This window comes from Sylvia atricapilla, chromosome 1, assembly GCF_009819655.1.
Source record: "Sylvia atricapilla isolate bSylAtr1 chromosome 1, bSylAtr1.pri, whole genome shotgun sequence".
In the NCBI taxonomy this organism is placed as follows: Eukaryota; Metazoa; Chordata; class Aves; order Passeriformes; family Sylviidae; genus Sylvia; species Sylvia atricapilla.
In genome coordinates this window covers 107,649,334-107,670,464 of record NC_089140.1, presented here as the reverse complement: position 1 = coordinate 107,670,464, position 21,131 = coordinate 107,649,334, and the positions used below count along the sequence as shown (strand labels likewise).

Below are 21,131 nucleotides of genomic sequence, written 5' to 3'. Positions count from 1 at the left end.
TCTGGGAATCAAGAGGAGATTTTTTTTTGTGTGTGTGGTTTTGAGGTGTTTGACTTGGATCTGGGGAAAAAGTTCTTCTAGCAGAAATTTCCTTGCCATGAACATACATTATGGTCATTGCCCAACTGTTTTACTTAATGCCCATGGATTCATCGTGTAAAAACATCCTGTGACCCAGTTCTCAGCAGCATTTGAGAGCCTCCTCTAACAGAACGAGGTAGGCTGCAGATAGGCATCCAACCTGAAAAGTTATTTTAATGCAAAAGCATACACAAATGCCCTCTTTGTTCATCCTCTGGTTATTCTTCCTTCCTGTTAGAACGTGTCTCTACTATGAGGTCACAAAATGGATATGGCGGTTTGTTAATCTCATGCAATATTTCACTTATTTTAAAAACAGAAGTAGATGGAGAAAGGATGTTGTATATTGTGTTCTGCTTCGCTTATTATCATCAAAGTCATGTGGTTGTGTTTTCTGAGCCTAGTCTTTACTGTCGGCATCAAAATCTGAAATGGTGGTAGCACAGCTTGACAATTCAGTTCCTATAAACTTCACAGCAGAAGTCATGACTTTATGAGTGCAAGATTCACCTGTATTTATATTGGAGAACCTCTCTGTGGCAGCGAGGGTTTTAATTTTACTAACTGAGGAAATAGAATTTTTTTTCCCCTCACAAATCACGCTGAATTGTACTGTCACAAGTACTTCAGGTATATAAAGTGGCTACACCAAGGAATAAGCTCTCCAGATGAGAGGTATTTTGTCTGGATGATGTTTGTCCTGGTCTGGATATGCCTTAGCTATGAAATGGGATTCAAAAATCCATATTGTGGTATTTATAAATAGTTTGATTTTCAGTGGTCCCAAAAAACCGCAGCTGCTGTCAGCAATTCGGTTAATTCAATACACTGTTTTGCATTCAATGACAAAACAAATGAGCCAGAATTAACAGAGTTGGTCGTTTTAGCACTGCTTCATCACATAGGCACCTCTGATGTGGAAATAGACCAGTAGCAGCAATTGCTCCCATCAGGTTGAGTGTCTTGTGCATCATTTGACCCATGTTTTCTGCTGTTGTCAGTCAGATGTATGAGAGGGTAGCAATTATCTACTACAGATACACAATTTTACATAAAGACATTGAGAGATCTAAGGTGGTGTTGGTGCTGATTATTTCAATATCCCTTTGTCAGGTACCTATTACCTATCTATTTTATAGCTCTTCAGAAGAGACTAGAAATGGAAGGAGTTATCACCTATCTGTGTGGCCTCACTGCTTCCCTCCTCTTCAATCCCCCATACAGCCAAAAGAGAGGAGAAACATGAAAGAGGAGGTTATGATGTGAAAAATTACCATTTTCTTTTCCAGTTTCACCCATCCTACTGTCAGAACTAACTATTGATATATCCTGCACAATTTTCAGTGTACTCACAGAATTTGGAAGTGGGCATATAAAACTCAGCAGCCTGTGAAATCAGGAAATTTATAAACTTTCATGCAAGCAGGTGACCTGTGGCAGGGTGACACCTTCCATCTCTGTGAGAAATACTTACAGCCTATTTATAATACTCACTCTATTTGCAGGGAAGAAGTCGGTATCATACTTGTCCCGCAGGAAGTTAAGATGTGGAGACAGGGAGGCAGACCCTTGCAGCAAATATTGCACTATCAGTTAAATAGTCACACTATCCACCTAGACCTCAGTGTTACAGTGCTTAATTCAAGGGCTGATAGATGCATGTGACGGTGTACCTAAAGCCAGTATTTACTATTATTGTCATGGCATTCTCTGATGTAGGTCTAAATTGCATTATCAGTGAAAAGGCATTACAAATTGAAAAGATTCTTGTACAAGATGCACGTACTACAGTGCAATATACTGACCAAGTGCTATTTTTTTTTACAAAGCTAGAACCTGACAGTCTAGTATGGGAGTTACATTTCAGTGTTACAAGACTTAGTCAATAATTGGAATAAGAAGCATTCACTGCTCATGGTATCGTTAAAAGATAAACTTCCTTCAAAATTCTTTCCTATGCTTACCTCAGTGATGCTGAGATAGAACTAGGAGTTTTCACAGCCTAAATGTCACTAGCCATTTCTCTTCTAGTTACCTCAAGGTAATTTGCTGGATTTCTGCTTCAAAGTTTGGAAGGAGCCTAGCAGAAGAGCACTTGAATAATTGGACAGAGCCCCCAGAGCAGCTCCGGGGCCCTTGCACAAACCAGCAGAGATTCCTTGCTTTATTTCTCTTAAAGACCCTTAGGTGGAAGGGTTTAATGCTCGTGCAGGGCTAAACCTTCAAAGTGAGCAAATGTGAGTCTCATTTGCTAGAGTTTCCATGTCGAAGGCTCCTGTTCGCTGGGATAAAGGGTGCTCTGGGGCTGCATAAAACTCCTAAGCAAGTGAAGATTTCTCCCTCAGTAAGCTGCTCCTGCTGCCAGCATTCCCCGCATACCCGTCCCAGGGAGGCCCTCCTCCGTAAACTACGCATGAAAGGAGAGCAGACTAAAAGCCTTAGAAAGTGCATCCAGCTTTTTGTTTCCTTTGTCATCAATACAGTGTGTTCTGGTGTCTCCAAGACAACCATGTCTAAAAGGCTGACTGCATCTTTCACTGCTGCTCTATAGCGAGCTTGCCGAGAGATCGGCTGTGAGGGCCAACCTCTAGCCAGTTTTTATCCATGTGTTTTCTGGGTAGTGCCTAAGTTACTTTATGTGCTCGCTTTGCTTTCAGTTTTATTGCCAGAATTAAGCTTCGGTTTATCAGATACTGGTTTTAAGGATACTGTTTTGGGGTTGTCCCAGCTCATCTTTCTTTGAATAATTGCAATGTGCTGCTAGATGTTCCCAGTAATGCCTGCAACAATGCTGGCTTTCTTTGCATTTCGGGTCCATTCTGCGTCTGATAATAGATGCCTTCCTGCCACTGAATAGAGATGTACTGAATCTTGTGTTCTGCCTGCTCTTTTGTTGCCCATGTGTTCCACCTCCTTGAATGATTACTGGTTTCAAATTTAAGTTGAGAGAGTCAAAATACCTTTGTTTGTTAGGTTTTTTGATTTCTGTATAGTTGTCTTGTCAGCTTGCAGATCTGCGAACTTGCAGACTTGGGGGGAGGAGGCGAGTGCTCATTCATGGTATGTGTCCGCTAAGCAACATCATCCTACTCCTTTCCCTGTGTTCAGCTGCCCCAGATCTGTGGCCTCTGTGTCCCCATCAGTGTAATGTACTTCTCTGCCACTTGCTTAGAGAAAACTGGTTAATGAAATACGGTTCCATGAGGTCGGGGGCTTTGGGAATTACCATTGTTCCGTTTCCGTACAGTTGTCTAGGAGAAGCAGGACCCAAGGCGTGTTTCTTCCGGCTGAAGTGAAGAGTAGTTAAAGATAATGTAATTATTTGTGGATTACAGCTGCCACAATCAAGAACACCACCCCTTCCCTGCCATTGGCCTTTGTCAAGGTAGTTAAGCATATGCTTAACTCTTACAGTTAAGCAACTATTGCTATCACTTTCCAGAATATCTGAGACCCACGTGCTTAGGCAAAAGAAAAAGAAATAAAATTCTCTCATAGCAAATTCCAGCCTGAGTAGTGACAGTTCTGTTTTCTTGGAAGCCTCAATGTATTGTAAAAAATCTATAGATAATGTACTATAAAAATACAGAGATAAACATCTAGATAGATAACATTTATATACGTTGGGAAATCTTTAAATGGATGCATCATCTTTAATAGTGTTTATTGTGGGCTGTAATTTTATTTGTATGTCAGAATCCAGTATCTTAGAGATAAAATTGATTTCTGCAAGCACGGTATTGGTGTACTTGAAAAGGGTGAGCAAAGACTTGCCTGTAGACAGTAAGAAAGGACTATGTGAGTAAGATAGTATTGATGGAGGTATAGTCTGCAACAGAATGAATGAGAGCAAGCTGTGGTGCCTGTGACCAGGGCCATACCTAACTTGGCAGAAGCATTCTCGCTTGCCTGCGTGCAGTTGGTGAGACCAGTCATGTATTCCCTTACCGCTCTGTTTAGAAACATTTCCTCCGTTTTTTTTTACCAGGTCTCAGTCAAATTGAGGGGCAGGAGGATATGGAATAAAGGAGGAGGAGACTGCCAAAGCTCTTCATCCTTTGGCAGCCTTGATTCCCACACACACAACCTCCTCCTCCCCTTTTTCTGTTAGTCATCAGAAATTTTAGGAAAAGCCACAGGAGCAAATCCTCCATTAGCTGGTAAGATTCCAGACATCAGAAACTGTGTTGGAGCTCCTTTTGATTTCCCTAGGATGCAGTCTTGCAGTTCTACTGCACACCAAACCTCCCCACATCAATACCAATGTATAGTACAGAGAGTTTTCTGGTATCTGCTTGTTTCACTTTACCACTTTGCAAACACAGTGACTACTCTGGAAAAGGTTATCTTTGGTTGTTGGGATTTTGTTTGTTTATTAAATATAAATTTGAGATGCATGTTCAGGAAGATTTTTTTGTTCAGCTTTCAAATGAAATCACAAGTGAAGACTCATGCATTTTTCTGTGGCGGTCTGTTTGTGTTTTTTTTTTCTTTCCTGCCTAATTTAAAGCAAGAATAAATAATACCAAGATTACTTTATTGCTTTGAGTCTTTGAGGTGGTTTTTTTGTTGTTGTTGTTGTTTTGGTTGGTGAGGGGTTTTGGTTGGTTTTGGTTTTTTTTTTTTTTTTTTCAAAACAGCATGAAATTACATTTCCAGTAGACATCATCTGAGAGTTTTAACAGAGCAGAGTAAATAATACCTAGAAATTGGAGAGGGTGGGAAGATGCATGACTTTTAAAATATTTTTGTGGAGACTTAAATTTTATAAAGACTTGAAAGAACTTACGGTTGATATGATTGGTCTTACTATATTAACAGGCTATGTCTGGTTGGTTCAGGCTTTTCAGGTCTTGCTTAAATTCACTAAATTCACATTCATTACTAATGTCGCTGCCATCCTTTAGTTTTTCAGTTGCACCATAAATAATTTGTTTCGTGTGTGTAGTGTTTTCAGTAAGTTGACTGATGTGGGCATTGAGTTATGTAATAATGAAGAACTTGAAACTATAATTAATCTACTGTGCTATCAAAATAATCTGTAAGTCAACACACTTTTCTCTGCGTTACCATTCTATATTGCATTTAATAATCACAATTCATAATCTGTTAAATTTTTAATATTTCAGTGTTTCATGTTTAATGTTTTCATTTGAAATGTGGATAATTTCTCTGTGAATGGATCAGCATTAGCTGAAGTTACCTTCTATGAATGTAAAAATTTACAATCTACTTCCATTCTAGGAGTTTTGACAAAAAATTGCATCTTCTTCTAGCTAAAGTTTAGGGGGAAAGATAACTGATTATGTCAGGTTAGTATGAAATTATTCCCTATCATCACCACCGGTGTTACAATTTCTTATTTTACATGTACTAGTGATACAGCATAAACTACACAGCGGCCCACAAATAAACTTTACAAATCCATGCTTTTGTTTTTATCATGAGAAATGCCTGCTAGTGGGCTCTGTCCCTTAACTTTTGCCTAGCTGTAAATAAAATTATTTTTCAGCCATATATTGCTTCCTTCAACCTACCATGAAAGTCTTTCTCCTGAGAGAGATTTTTCTCACAAGGAATCTCTGTGGCATTGTGGTTTGCTAAGAAGGCAAGGGCAAATTCTTGCTCCATTTGTAAACCTTTGCTAAAACAGCTTGCTAAGTAGTTTGGAGGAATTTGTTTGCCTGCTTCCTGTTTGCTTTTGAACTGGCATGCTTAGCACTCTTGCTGGACATGTTATGTATTATTGGGAAGGGAGGAAAGAGAGGAAAAAAAAAAGTGTGCCACCACATGTAGCATGGAATTTGGCAGACTTGATAAAGAAATAGATCTAAGACCCTGCCGATTTCTCTGGACAGCCATCAAGTATACAAACATTTTTGTAGCTCTCACTGCCCAAGGCAAGCTGGAAAGGATTGCCACCCTTTCTAGTCAAAAGCCAGTAAACAAGATAGTCACTAAACAATTTGCTGCCCTTAATATTTTGCTGACCTGTGTGACCCCTTGTCCCGCCTGCATGGCACAGCTGTGCCTACAGCAGCGTCACTGGAAAACTCAGGGCTACAGCATTTGGGTGGTGGTTCACGTTGTGTTCCTGAGCTCTGTGTTTGTGGGTCAGGGCATAAATTCCTCATCTGAGCAGAGACTGAGATGGCTTCTCTTGCCTAAAAAGACAGGTTTATAGCAGTTCTAGGAGGAGCAGAAACTGCTTGTGTGTGGGCTCAGATGGTGCTTTCCCTGTGCAGTGTAAAACCGCCCAGCTCAGTTGTGGCACTGGTAGCAGTAGATCCTACGCCCCTCTTACCTCTCCACCTCCATCTGCAGGGAACCTCCTCCTGTTTGACCTGGGAGTGATGTTCCTTGGGGTTACCCAGTAAAGCAGCATTCATAGTGACAAGGGATAGGCTCATTCCCTGCCTCCTTTGTTGCATGGTTTTATTTGCCTTAGATCATGTTTTATAGTAGTTGCATTTGAAGCCCTTCAAAAGTTTAGGTGTTGCTTTTATTTGAATTTATTATCTATGGTAAGAAAAGGAAGTAGTCAAACCATTACTGTAGGTGCGTAATGTTTATGAGCAGATGAGAAATGCAGACTTGACTATTGGTCCAGTAAATGTAGTAAAGTACTATATCAGGAAACCTAAATGCACCTTTTAAAAACTTGGTAAATTTAATTTGGGGAAACAGTAATAATTAACCACACAGCTTTAAGCAGTATCACAACTGGGTTTAGCTCTGATGAGCTGGTTCTCTAATTCAAATTTCTGTACATTTGTTGACCAAACCTTCTAAATATGTTTCTGACTCAGATGAAAAAAAAAAAAGGATAAAGCCACCTTTTTACTTTAATAAAAGAAGTGTCAAATCTCGGCCTTCTGCAGCTGCAAGTGATGACCACAGTGAAGAAAAGTATCAAATATTAGCAAGTATTTAAAAAATAAAAAGTGACTAAGCAGACATTCTTCGGAAAAGATGCATCCTTTCCATTTTTATATAGAGAAATTAGATAGCTTTTTTGATCTTAAACATCGAGTTTTTCCTTCAGATCAGTGAAAATCACAAGTCACCTGTGCTTTTGACCTGATGAGACTGCAAAGAAAGAATGGTTCTCTTTGACAGGGGAGAAAACTTTGACGTGAATCATATTCTTTTTCTTTTTTCCTTTTTTTTTTTTTTTTTTTTTTTTTTTTTTTTTTTTTTTTTTTTTTTTTTCCTAAATAAAACAACAAAGATTTAGGTTCATAGTTTAAGTGGTGGCTTTTCAGGACACTGTTTTCAAAGTAGTGTTGTGTTCCCTCATTCATTTTTTAATTACTTCAGTATGACTTTCAAATTTTTCTTTACAGACTTTTGGGCTCTTTTCTGATTCCTTTGTGGAAGTCTTCTGAACTTAGGTCTTGCCTGCTTTTTAGAAGTAACTTAAGAATTGTTTCTGATTTTTGTGTAAATACAGAATGAATTGTGTTTGTTCTTCATCCATCATTAGATAACAGCATCTGTAGTTGTATAGGGAGAATGCATGTACCTGTGTACCTTCTGTCAGTATTTGACAGAATAATGGTAAGAAGTGATGGGTCCAATGCTGTTGTCCCCTAAAAAAAAATAAATTCTGAGTTAACTTTCTCAGGTGAGGGAGATGCTTTTGCTTAGGATGCTGCTGTTTGTCTTGGCTCTGCCACCCTGCGTCAAGATTTTGGAAGAGCATCGGGTCTGCTACCTTTAGAGACTTTTTTTACTCTCTCCGTCTTTCCCATTTGGGAGAATGATAGAACAAACACGTATGTGGCAACAGTACTACCCTGAAAAACATGGTCGCATTTTATGGCAAACACCTCTCAAAAATATGTAGCCGAAAAATGTGAAGGCAGAGGATGGAGTTGTGTCATATGTGAGAAGGTAGGCTAAGAAAAGACATGACGGGGTCAAGCTGTATTGAAGATATTAATTAATACCAAAACAAGTTACATTGCAATACTTGGCAAAAAAAAAGTGCAGAAATCTGTTGGATGTGGAGGTAAACTACTGTAAAAACAGAGTTATGTAGCATAGAGAGACATGAGTCAGTTGAATGTGATTTGAAGACAGATTGAACGCAGTTACTGATTTTTGTCATGGGGACTTGTTGAGAGTAGCACAGATAAATCACAGTTCCGTGACTAAAATATCACAAATTTAAGTTCCTCTTGTTACCTTGGTCCTCAAAAAAAAATTTTTGAGTTGTATATTGGAGATACCCAGCAATAAAGGAGTTTAAGAAAACACCATGTATATTGGTTGTACCATTTATTTTGAAAATCTGTAAGTTATGACTATAGTGTACAAAATGCCTACAGATGTACATTAAAAGGGACATCTCTGCATTTACAAAACAAAAAAATCCAGACTGTAGTGAAATTTTTATATTTTTGACTTCTAATAAAGAACAACAGCCGTGTTGTGTGTTTGTGAGCCAAAAATCTTGTTAATTTCCCCCAAATGCCTTTCTCCGTACCCAGGGTACCATGTGTATTTCATTTGTGGCATCATGTGTATGTTCTTTGATATTTTTTTGATTTATGACACTACTAAGCGTGAATCTGTTAAGACCTTCACATGAATGTTACTATTTTATTACATCATAGTATGTTGGCTTTTGTAACATTCTTAAGTTATGTCCACAGTACCACAAGAATTATTGAAAAATGGACTGGACTTCAAAATGAAGTTCAGTTTTCAGTGGCTCTTTCCTTTCCCTTGGCAGCATATCAAAGCAAAGTAATAACATTTCAGTGCCAGTATTTTAAAATGTAGCTCAGATGTTTATTGTAAGGTCAGATCTGTTCCCTTTCACTTGCTGCTTCCTCCTGCTGTGGGAGAGGCTGCTTTTAGTTTGCAGAAATCCCTTTCTTATGGGAAGGTGAGCTTTAGATACCACGATCTTGAACCCTGAGAGGCAAATCAAAATAACACATCACTCATTTATTGTGGGCATTGTCTAACTAGTAAGAGTTGTTCTGGACTCCAAGTGCTCAGCTGAGATGGGCTGATCAAATGGATTATGTTGCTTGCTAACCTGTCTGATTGCTTCATCAAAGTGTTACACCAGCCATGTAGACTCCTTGCACTGGCAGGGAGGTCTGCAGTACAGGGACTGCGAGCAGCCTGTCCAAACAAAAGATGAAAACCTGATGCCACATATTGTGGACAGTGCCTTTTGGTAAGGTACCGAGCCTGTGCTTGCTGGCTCTCAGGCTGCGTTTCTTGGGAGCCTTCTCCTGAGGATAACTGAATTCCTCACCTTTACTATAAAATGGGGTAGGATGATGTGAATATTAATCTATCTTTCAATTACAATGTGCACCTTTTAATAGAAAGTACAAAGTCGTGGAGAATACCTGCACTAAAATTACTTGAAATTAATAGAACCAGTTTAGCTTTCAGGCTTTTTTTTCAGGGTGTGCATGTGCAAGGGGATGGTTTGTTTCGTAGCTTTTTGTGTTGGATTAGTTTGTGGTTTTGGGATGGGTTTTTGTTTTGGTAGGGGTTTTTTTTTTTGCTTTGTTTGGTGTAGTTTTGTTAGTTTGTTTTTTAAAAAAAAACTTCTTAGAACACAGCACTAAACACTCGTGAAATAAGTCCTAAATAGCGCTGCAGAGACTCCTGTCCTTGCCCTTGGATGCAGACTGGCCACACCTGCATGCAGAGAGAGGGCTGTCGGTTCCCTCAGAGGTGAGAGGAGAGAGCAGGTTTTTATCTGCTACTGATGAATGTCAGACTCCCAGCATCTGATGACAGGTTGCTATTTCATGCTCTGCAGTTTTGTTTCAACAGAAACTCAGTATGCTGTTTCACAGAATGACTTTGTGTTCTCCCTGTTGGTGACACTATTGCGTTTATGGACCAAAAGCATATTCACATGCATACAAAGACACATCTGGAGTATAGTATTAGAGAGGAACTGTGCATCATGCACTAAGAAAGCAAAGAATTTTGCCATGAGTAACTTTAACAGTCTTTTAGATAGATCATGAATCTGCTTATATTAGCCATCAAAGTACAGCATTTCAGTGATCTTTGCACAAGATGTTCATGGTAATGCTTATCCTAAGGAAAAATATCTCTGGATCAGCAGTCATTACTGTAGAACACATTGGATAGTGTTTTCTGAGGTATACAGCAAAGCGTAGCGTGCCTTTCTTTATTCCCTTTGCAAACTGGCATTGTTTTTGGGAAGAGGAAGTGAAAAGAGATGTTTGTTCTTGTGAGTGAATGCCACAGGTGTCTTTTTGAGGAATTCAGACATTTGAGGAAAATTGGGAGGAATACAGATGGCAGCTGAAATAGCCATTGAAATGTTAAAATGTTTATTACAATGGGGCTTTTCCATTCAGATCTCTTTTGGAAATGAATGTTTAGTATTCTGGTAAGCAAAGCAAGGCATGCCTTTCTGTTGGAATAACACAGTACTTGGGTTTCTGAAGGAAGATGTAGTTCCATTTTTATGATGGATTGATTCTGCAAGTTACTGAGTGTTTCTGTTGTTCAGGTATTTGTATTATATTTGATTCATATAAATGTTAGAAGTTACCAATTTTCATCGTGTACCTAGGACTCCTAGTCAGGGATCAGTCTTGTTATACCAGTTGCAGGAGAAATAATTCCCAGACACTTGGGATGCAGTCTGGGCATTTGGAGGGTGTTGCTGTGTAATCTTTATTAAGAAACTTAGAAGGTTGTGACTAATAATTGAAAAATCAAGACTGTGTAGCATGCCATAGCTCAGTGCTTCACAGCAAAATAGTCTTTGACTCAGACAGTAATAGGTTAATTGCCACATCCAGAAATGAATCCTAATGATTCCCTCTAGGAGCCATTATCACATGTGGGGTTTTCACTGAGATATTTATAACTGTAATCTTTGGTCTCAAAGCTCATGTAACTGTTCAATCCAGCAAAGGGGTTCAGAAAGGTAATACCCTGCTCTCATCCTTAGGCTTTGCTAAAAGTAGAATTTTCAGTTCTAGTTCAATCAGTCAAGCCCCTGCTATTTTCGGGCATTATTCCAATCTAACACAATTTAAATGTCAAGTGTCTTGTGTTTTGTGCTCACAAGGCCCACAGGAAAGTCTAGACACAAAAAAAAAAAAAAAAAAAAAAAAAAAAAGCTGCATTTGTCATAGGAAGACTATCTTCAAATGTATCAGAAGATCGTTCATTTTCTCCTCTGTTCTTCTGTGACTCGACTGAATCCTTATTGTAAGACAAGAGTCTGTTCAGCCAGGTCTGTCTCTTCTCTTTCCACCTGGAATAAATTGCATAAATTTGCACGGCATTGCTTTGGCATAGAATTCTGAAGTATGTCTTAATTTTGCAGTACTGAAAGTTCCCTGTTGAATGAAGTCTGTCTGTATTTCTCTCATTTGTCTGCAAATTGTATCCAAGGATTTATTTTCTTTTCCCCCTTCCTATATTAATCCTAGTACCATGTTGTGCTGCTGTCACGCTTGTCTGCATTTTGCGAAGAAAACGTTTTTTTAATCAGTGGGGTTTTTTTCCTGCTGTAACGCCTCTTTTATTTCTGTTGATTCTATTGCTGTCAATTTGAATTTGAGGGGATTATCTGAGCTTTGTAATTTTGTAATCCCCAGACAAGATATTCAAAGAACAGTAAAAGATCTAGAAGGAAAGCAGCATCACTTAAATGTTGACTTACATTGTGTCACATGTACACAAGTAACCTCTTGTTGGTCCTTTTAATGAGTTTGTGCTGTATGGTGCAGTCAAACATGAAGCAGCAGTGCTGCTTCTGCTTGCAGCCACTCTTTCTCTAATTTACCTAGAGTCAGATAGGCCTTACGTGAAATTAAAAAACCATTTGATAAGACTCTAGTCTGAGGTTGTGTGTCTGCAGCATAGTCCGAGTTTCTCCTCCCTCTTTTGTTTTTCCTTTTGTGCTCTTGATACTTGGTGACCTTAGAAAGGATGGGTGGTTTTCATTTCATTGAGAAAATTATTTAGGTAGTCAACCAAGAAGATTAAAATAACTAATAATAATTTGTGAACTTCACTAAGTGCCAGTCAGTATTCCTGAAGAGAATACTAGAATATAACAGAATACTAGAACACATTCCAGCACTGGATGTTTTTTCCTGATCATTGTACTTATTTTAGCTGGCGACGAAAAATACATAATGTATGTACTGATTACTCTTTGCTCCACTGTGTGGACTGATGACATCATTAAGGTTTCCCTATGATGTTACAGTGTTTTAGCTGAGCTTCCATAGTCTGCAGTGTCAGGTAATTTCCTACATATTTCTAGTGAAATCTGATTCTAATACTAGTGGTTCTTCATTTGTTTTTAGACCATCTGCACACATATGTTGGATCAAGGGGGAATGTGATGTGTATTCAGAGAGATGCTGTAACAAGATTCTATGAAAAACCCAAATAATAATCTTAAAATATGTGAAATCAGGCATTTTCCTGATAGTTCTCTTGATATTTCCCCCTCTTTAATGATAATCATTTAATTAGCATGTCACCTTAGCTGTTTTAAATGTTGAAAGCAATACACAGAGGGAGTGAATACCCATTTAGTGGTTACTTTCACCCACAGGTACTCTCTCAAAATAGGATAGACATAGAACTTTTTGAATCCTTTGCTTTGTTACGAGCAGCACTACTGTGGCCTGGCTGTGAAATACTCTGTACTAGCCTACACCAGTCGCCAAGCGCTTTTTCTGAATTTTAATGTCAGATATCTCTTTTTGAGAATAATAATGATGAAAACCTTAGGTCTGACTAGATACTATTAAGCTGCCATGCCAACTGGTTTTCTGCCTGAGGCCTACTGGACATGATCCAGTGATACCATAATCCATGGGATTTATGATTTTTATTGCTATCTAACCACATCAGTGTAAATACTGCTGGGCTGTCTCTGCTGTCTCTTCCACCCCCTTTGGCAACTGGCAGGTTTCTTGCCCTTGTTTAATACAAAAGCACAGTGTTCCAGCGGGGTATTTATTCACCATTATCTGTTTGCTAAGGAAATGAGCATCATCCCTGTGTTACAGGGTGGTTCTGCTCTGAGATCAGCTGTGCCTGCTGTTTGCTGTGGGGATGCTAGTGCACTTGTGTCCATGTCCAGCTCTGTTGGCTGGAAGATTCTCCAGGTTTCCCCCCAGAGGATAACAGCCTTCATCTTTTAGCAAAGAAGTGGCCCATAGAGCTGCCACAGTAACTACAGTATGACTAAGGACCTTTTAAAAGTCGTAAAGAATAATTGCAGCTTTGGAAAATTAGACCTTAGCATGCCCAGAGGAGTGGCACGTGGGAGAGTGACAAAAGCCACCGATGTTAGGCAGACCAGACAGAGGAAGGAAGGAAGCAGAGGAAAATCTGTATTGGTGTTTGTGGAGGGTCATTGCATTCAAATGTGTGCTCGTTTTTGAAGCTGAAGAACAAGTTTAGGGAGAGTTGTTCCCTTTCCCCTTGAAGCATCCATAGCCACATGGGAGGAACTGCAAAATGTGATCTCAAGAAACAGGTGGTATCCTGGGGTAGGCAGCAGAATACAAAATATGAAGATTTGGGACATCTGCTTCAAAGCTTTTTTTTAATGGGAGGCAGGATTATTGAGAGGAGTGCTGCCATTTTGTCAGTGCTGGGATTTTTTGTTTAATGCAGTGCAAATACAACACTCAGTTCTGCCTGAACAGTCCTGTAATTTAATGAGAAAAATGCGTAATTTTATTTTACTGTATTTCTGTTCATGGTAAGAAGTGATATATTGCCTAAAAGTGATACATGCTTCTCTCCTATGTTCTGTTGTTGTTCCTAAACCCCTTTTAGTGTGGGGGCTTAAGCCACTGTTTAAAACTGCTGACCGGTTGAATTTATAAAATAGATCATCAGCTCATTTGAAAGTGTGCACTCATTTGATATTTCAGCACGTTCTGGCTTTTTACGGAAACTCTAGGAGCCTGGGTATTTAGTTTGTTAGTTAATTTGTTTATTTTTGTAAAGACAGCCTCAGATGATCTTTCTGCCTAGGTGTTCTCCAAGCCTAAGCTGTAGCCTGAAATTAGCAATGCTTCCACACTTCAGGACCTCTGCCAGGAGCACAGTTGAACGAGGGGACAAGAACAATGGGAGCATCAGGGAATAAAACAAGTTTAAAGAAACTAGAAAACAGAACACCTGGAAAGGCAGGGAGAAGGAACAATAATGAAGAAAGAGAGAATAGCTAAGAAAAAAACTTGAAACCTGAAGCTTAAAAGGACTTCAGGCCAAGAACAGTTAGCATAGAGAATATGTAAAAGCATCTATTCTCTGTTCACACTTTCCGTATTGCTAGTGAGGGGGGGGAGAAAAAAAAAAAAAGAAAAAAAAAAAGAGCTAACTTTTTGGGCATTTTCTAAAGATAGAATAAAAGGCAAAGCAGCTTATCCAGTTTTTTACTAGATATTTAAGTCGTTACCTTAGCACAAAAACTGCCCTTTAATTGCTGCACTGTAATTGTAGGTATTTGTTTCTTGCACTGCTTAAGGTCACATAAAAATGAATAGAGGTAAAAATAGGTTTGTGTTAAGTGCCTCAATTTTGAAACCATTTTCTGCTAGCTATCTGCAGAGACAGTACCTTTAGTCTCCTGGTTTGACTGTTCAGTAGATACATTTTTTAATTACCAAATTGGATTTTAGCAGGTGTAGTCAGTTGATGCATTATGGGTATAAGAGATTAGTGTTTAATCCTTCTTTTTATTACTGTGTAGAATGGTATACTTGGAAAAGTATTAAAGGTGCATTGCATACTCCAGAGTACAGAAATGACATTTATTACTGAGTTTTCTTTCAGCTAGCATCTTTTAGAAAAAAAGCTGGTGCAGAACTCTGCAGGGGCCTATAGGCTTATCTGTAGTGAAACTGCCTTAAACAATACAGAGTGGAGGAAAATGGAAAGAAACCTTTTTGTGTTTTAAAACAAAGGCATTTGTCAAAATACAAGTACTTTCCCTCTTGAAGATGATTATTCTCTTTTTCTACATTTTATTTTTCTCTAAAATAAAGACAAAAGGGGTGTGAAAGCACAGATCTTTGTGCCAGTGAGTGGTAGAGGCAAGGACTGAAAAGGGTCAGTGAATCAGATATAATTTGGACTCTGTTTGAGATACCAGTCCTGTGTTTTGCTGATGGCTGGTATTCCCGTACTGAAAAGCTGCAGAGGCATTTCTGTCGAATAGAAAGAACATTATCCCCATTTTCATTCTGGCATGCCTGTTACGACTTTGTTCTGTAAACAAAGAGGATTATGGGAACTGGAAACTAGATGGCATTTTATTAAAGAACTGTGTGAGTCTTTCCCTGTGAATGCAAGAATTAGGCAGTCTGGTGATAGCTACCTGTGAAAGAAAATACTTTAAAAATAGACCTTAATGTTTGAATTATTAGTGTTCGTAAGGAGGCAGTCCTCATGAATGTAGGAAGCCGCTGTAAGATTTCCCAGTTATACCTTGCAACAAAATAGTTTAAATTAAAAACTTCCACAGTAATTGTACAAATTAAAAATAAAAAAGAACATGTTGCAGAAATAGGGAGATTTATGTCCAGTGTTCTTCTGTCAAGTAGACTGCCAGATTGCTTTGGAAGTATGTTATTTTAGGAAACGTACATATTTATCTATTTAGCACTAACAGTCTCGGGAATGGGGCAGGAGTGAGAATAGCATTGAATCATTGTTGGTAACCGGTACAAATTATTTTTATCAGCATAATATACAACTTCTGTAAAAATTTAGGGTTTTTGTACAGCAGACTACTTAACATCCTAATTTCCCAGAGTAAAGCCATATATTAGTACTAGATTTTACCTAATGCCTGCTGCAGATCACTCAAACTGCTTTCGATTAATGAAAAAAAGTGTACAGTATGAATTAACCCTAATTCTTGCGAATCACTATTCCTTTTAATTATTTTTTTCCTAACTGAATAGACAAGCAAACTGTTCAGCATGGAAAAGTGGGAAGTTAAGCTGCTATCAGTCAGATCATGAAACACCTAAAGTTGGTAAATAGCTTAAATACACGCTCAGTTTTACCTCAGGTGAAACCTTCTGATGTGACACTTCCTCACCACTTGAGAGCTTCATAACCAGGCTTACCCGTGGAACCAGGTTGTAAGGATGTTGAAGACGAGTGTAAATAGGATTTAGAAGCAAATGGCCATATTTGGCCCTTAGTAAGTGGCAAAACTCCAGTTGGGCTTGCGTGATCTGCTGAAGCAGCCCTCTACTCCAAGTGGGCTGGGGTGGCAGAACACAGTGCTCAGCGCAAGGCACAGGTTTTCAAAAGCAATTATTGAATTAGCAGGCTTTGGTAAGTAGCTGTCTTTTGACAGCCGGCTTTCAAGTGGCACAGCTTGGTTACTCAAGCAAGGCTCAAAATAAGTAGTGCTTTGAGATTTTTGGACGGTCTGGAGTATGGGATAAACTACAGGTCAGAAATATAAAAGCAGAGAAGAAGAAGGGATTAAAAAAAAAAGACGAGAAGAAACTTTTAGAAACAACACTGGTATATGGAAATATCTCAAAAGGATATGATGACAAATGGAATTATACTACAGGTAGGGAAATGTCATTGTCTAAAATAACCTGATTAGATTTCTTATCTTTTTGACTCAGTAATTTCCGTAGCTAATTTTCTTGGTTTACAGATGCAAACAACGTTTTTCTGGCTGATGTAGACAACCCATATATCAGAAAATCAAATATGAAATAATATTTAATAATATATCAGCTTGGTTTCAGTAAGTTCTAAAATCAGACTAAATTTAAGGTGGTGTTGAAAAGGCAAGTTAGAATGTACTTTAGTTCTTTTTGATTATAACAGTTTGCCAGGTTGTCAAAAAACCCAGTTCTTTTGAATGTCATTTATAATTATAGTAAAGGGTGTCTCATGGGCATTACACATGCCACTCCAACAAGCCATGAACTGAAACATGAGCATGTGCACTATGTCAGTAGGACTAACAGATCATCTTACAGATACAGAAGTAACCAGTATGAATAAATTACTAATTTATAAAGTAAAAGGGGGCAAGGGAGGATATTATATGGGGTTTCTCATGTAGTTTTCTCCTGCTTCTGCCTTACAAGAAATAAAGATTTGTTAAATACAGAATGTTCTTGGAGAGCGTTCAGATATTAAGTATGCAGATATCTACACAGTTCAAGCAGAATGTTTCCATATAGTTGCTCAATCTGTCAAAGGTAAAAGTGGTATCTAATAGGTGGGTGTACCTAAGATACTTTCTTATTCTATTTATTTTGTCTGCTGCAAAACGATCCCAAGTGTATTAAATAGCTATAGGTTTTCTGTTTTATGATGCACGCTCTTAACTGTGTTGCTGAAGTACATGTGGTGTTAGCACTTGGCATTTATTACAGTTTTCCATGATGTCTACTAAGTGAGCCTTTGCCTTGAGGTTGATGCTTAAGCACTGAGAAGAGCATTCAAGAGGAGCAGCGTTCCAACAGATTTACAGAAGGAAGCACACTAGATGTGAATTGAAAATTTTCTAAGTGCAGAAAATCCAAATGGCAAGCTCAGTCATAAAAAGAGGTCAAAACACATAGTGAAAATTCTGTATCAGTATTCTGTGTTGCACAATAATATCATCATGAAATATTGTACAATGGACTATGTTATTAACGTCAATTTTTTTTGCTCAGTCCTTGTTTGAATCAAGTAATTCTGATATTATTTGCCTAGGACAAAAAGAGCAGAAGCAGGTTGTCAAAGAGTGCACACCAACATGAGTAGCTGTATTTTATAGATACTATGAATCATTCATCTCATTAGACCTGAGTATGAGTGGTGGTGATCTCTAATGCACTTTAAATGAATTTGCATGTCTAGCTCTTAACGTTTTGTGCACGACACATGTATGCATATGTTGTAATTACTTCTATGCAAGAGTGTTAAATTGAAAGCTTCCTTTAATATCATGGAGCTGTAGACTTTAATTTTACAATGTTGTCGTCTCAGAGGTCCTCTTTTATTCTTTATTTAATAGAATATACTTGCCTTGTTTTTAAGACAAGACTCAAATCAGGATAATAACGGTCTTTTGTCTTAAAGTATATTTAATAATTATCATGCTAATACTAAATACAAATTTTCTTCTTTTCTTCTTTTTAAAAACCCTGCTTTTATAAATCCTTGTGCAGTGTTATTAAAAAGCAGTAAAAGCAGATACTTGATTACTCTTTCTATTGCATATAAAGCGACTAAGATTCTGAAGAGTATATCTAGTTAACCTTTTTTTAAATGGAAAAAAAATCTGTGACTGATCTGTCAACATAAAGTGACTTGTGGAAAGCATGCCTCCCTTTCCTGTGGTTTTTAGAAAAGAACATGGTTGCATAAGCAGTCATTATTCACAGTAAAAAAGAACATTTCCTGTAGCATTTTTGCAAAAAAACCCCTTTGCCTAAAAACCTACTGTCAAAAATCACTCTTTGTTCATAGTAGTTGAACACTGAAAAATGGAGCAAAGTGATCTAAATCGAATTTACAAGACTGATAACCATGTGGTTGGGGGGAGAGTAGCTACTGCACAACCTGTACTATGTCAAGGGAATTTAATTATAGATGGTTATACTTGACCATAATTCGTTAATGTGTGCTCCTTGCAAAGGGAGAATAATTCTCACATTGACAATTTTATATGTTTTTACCAGGATGCTGTCAGAGGAAGGGATTTTCATTGAATTTCATAATACACAGTCGCCCGGGGGAAGAATATCAATGAAGTGGCTAGCAGGGTGGGGGTTTTTGTTTTATTTTTGTGCTACTGGAGTCTATATGTAAGGAGATAAGGGAAAGAAATCTTCTTCTTTATGAATTTGAATATCTAAAATTCGAATATTTTCTGTTACTGTGCAATAGTTAATAAATAATCTTTTGTGAAATACTGTTATGATATCTTGGTCTTTCGGACCATAATGACAAATATTCATTTTAGCTTTCACCTATTGGAGAAGCAGTAATGATCAAAGTTTAGATTAATATTTATTCTCTTTCCCACTCTAGTACTTTTCAGAGGTAAATCTGCGAAGAGCCGGACGTAGAGCTGGCTTTGCTGTTTGTCCTTTTGGTCAAGACACTTTTGAAAAACAGATTTTGAGAGCAGTTGTAGCTGAGATGAGAGATTAGCAGAGGCACAGAGCTATAGGTTATGTTGCTGGCTGGTCTTTTTTTGTTTTTTGTCTTTTGTGGTTTTTGACTTAGGTGAACTGAGGGGTTTGTTTGTGAACAGTGGTGGCATTTCAAGGATGCCCAGCTTCCTCCATGCTTTGGATCTGGGTCATCTGTGCCTCTGTAACCAATTACAAATAGCACTGTTGAATAGTCCAGTCATTAAATTCTTATATCATTAAATGTAATGACTTTGGAGTAAGCTCTTGGACATCTTTTTATTTTTGTGCTGGGCAATACAGTCTACCCAGCTCTGAATTCCAATTCAGAGTTACAGAATTTCACAATTAGGACTGCAGTTAATATTTCAACATACTGAAGTAGTTGCTTTAAGTTGTAGTTTTATATTCTTGGCTTAGAGTCATGCATGTTCTCATTTGGCTGTTGCATTTCAACGTAGTGCTGTAGTGAGCTGACTCAAACTGCAAGGCCCATGTTGAAAAAAGCAGGAGGTCAATGGGATGGGTAAAATCTGGGAACTGGACATTCTGCCTGTCAGTTTTCTCCTCTCATGTGAAGAGCAAACATCTGTCATCTTCAGATTCTGCAGACCTGTACCCTGTCGATTATAGGGAGGGAAGTAATTTAGGGAGGTAAGACTTTACCTACCTAGAAAAGCAGGTAGGAGTTACTTAAGTGTATGGAAACTTCTGCAAGAGGCTGAGTATTTATTAGAATTTTAGAAAAGCACTCTCTCTACTTATGAGGAAGACCAGAGGTAATCTCTCCAAGGAGGATCACAGGAGCAGCCCTGCTGGTGAGGCTTCAGCCTTTTACCCAGGCAGATTTGTTGTTTTAGGGCTCAGTGCTTTGTGGACATGGCATGCTCTTCTCCCCAAGGTGAGGCTGGCTTTCCACAGGAAAAGACCTTCCAACTCTGGGATCTGTCTGGAAAGAGCAGTATGCCTGCCCAGTTCAGCAAGATTAAAATTTAGAAGGCTAATACTGTATCATTTATTTAGAGTAGTGCTGTGTGTTGTCTTCTTTTATTATCTGAGGAACCCTGTTAAATTACAGTCTTTTCTGTCAGGAGAGGGCAAATGCAAGATTCTGGATAACTGAAAGGGTGCAATAAGAAAAGAAATTTAGTCTGTCATCTGAACATCAGCTCGGTCCTTAAAATTCAAATACAAGAAAGTATGATTATTAGTACCTTCCTGAAAACAGTGCATTACAGAAGAAAGCATATGATGCATGACATTTAGTAGTGATTTTTCTTGAGAGGGACCTTTAGGTTTTGAAGCTAAATAGTTTGTGCATGGTTTAGCACAATATAAAAAGTGCAATAACTGAAATGAGGCATAAAGCCTCATTTCATCTTCATCTTCACTATGTGGATTTCAGCACAGCCTTCATAATGTTATTTTGCACTTCTATTGCCCATACAATCAAAATATTTCATAATGCTTTGGAAACATTAAAGAGCGATCATTGGTTATAAAAGCACACTTTTATTTTTTCACTTACTATTATTTGCAGTAACCCAGAAGATAAGTGGTGGTGAAGAAAATTGGGTAGAGAAGGCAGTAACCTGTTACCAGTTCTGTTTTGTGCACAGCACATCATTATCTCTACATTCAGTTTTACTGATATCTTGTTCCAGTGTGTGTCTTTCAGACACAACAAAAGGAACGAGGGAGAGAATTAAACAAGAATAAGTAATTCCTAAGTAGATAAAGGGACACATGTGGTACATAATACAGCTTAAAAAAAAACCCCCAAAAAACCAAAAAAGAAAACCCAAACAAACAAACACAAAAACCAAACCAAAAACTCAAGATCTTTAACTTAGGTTTTCTCTGTGAGGTATT

At 38.2% G+C, this 21,131-nt stretch overlaps 1 protein-coding gene across 2 annotated transcripts in view; it reads left to right on the top strand.

The window, feature by feature from the left end:
* CDH2 (cadherin 2) overlaps positions 1-21,131 on the top strand; it is a 114,423-nt gene that overhangs the window by 55,042 nt on the left and 38,250 nt on the right. The window lies entirely within an intron of this gene.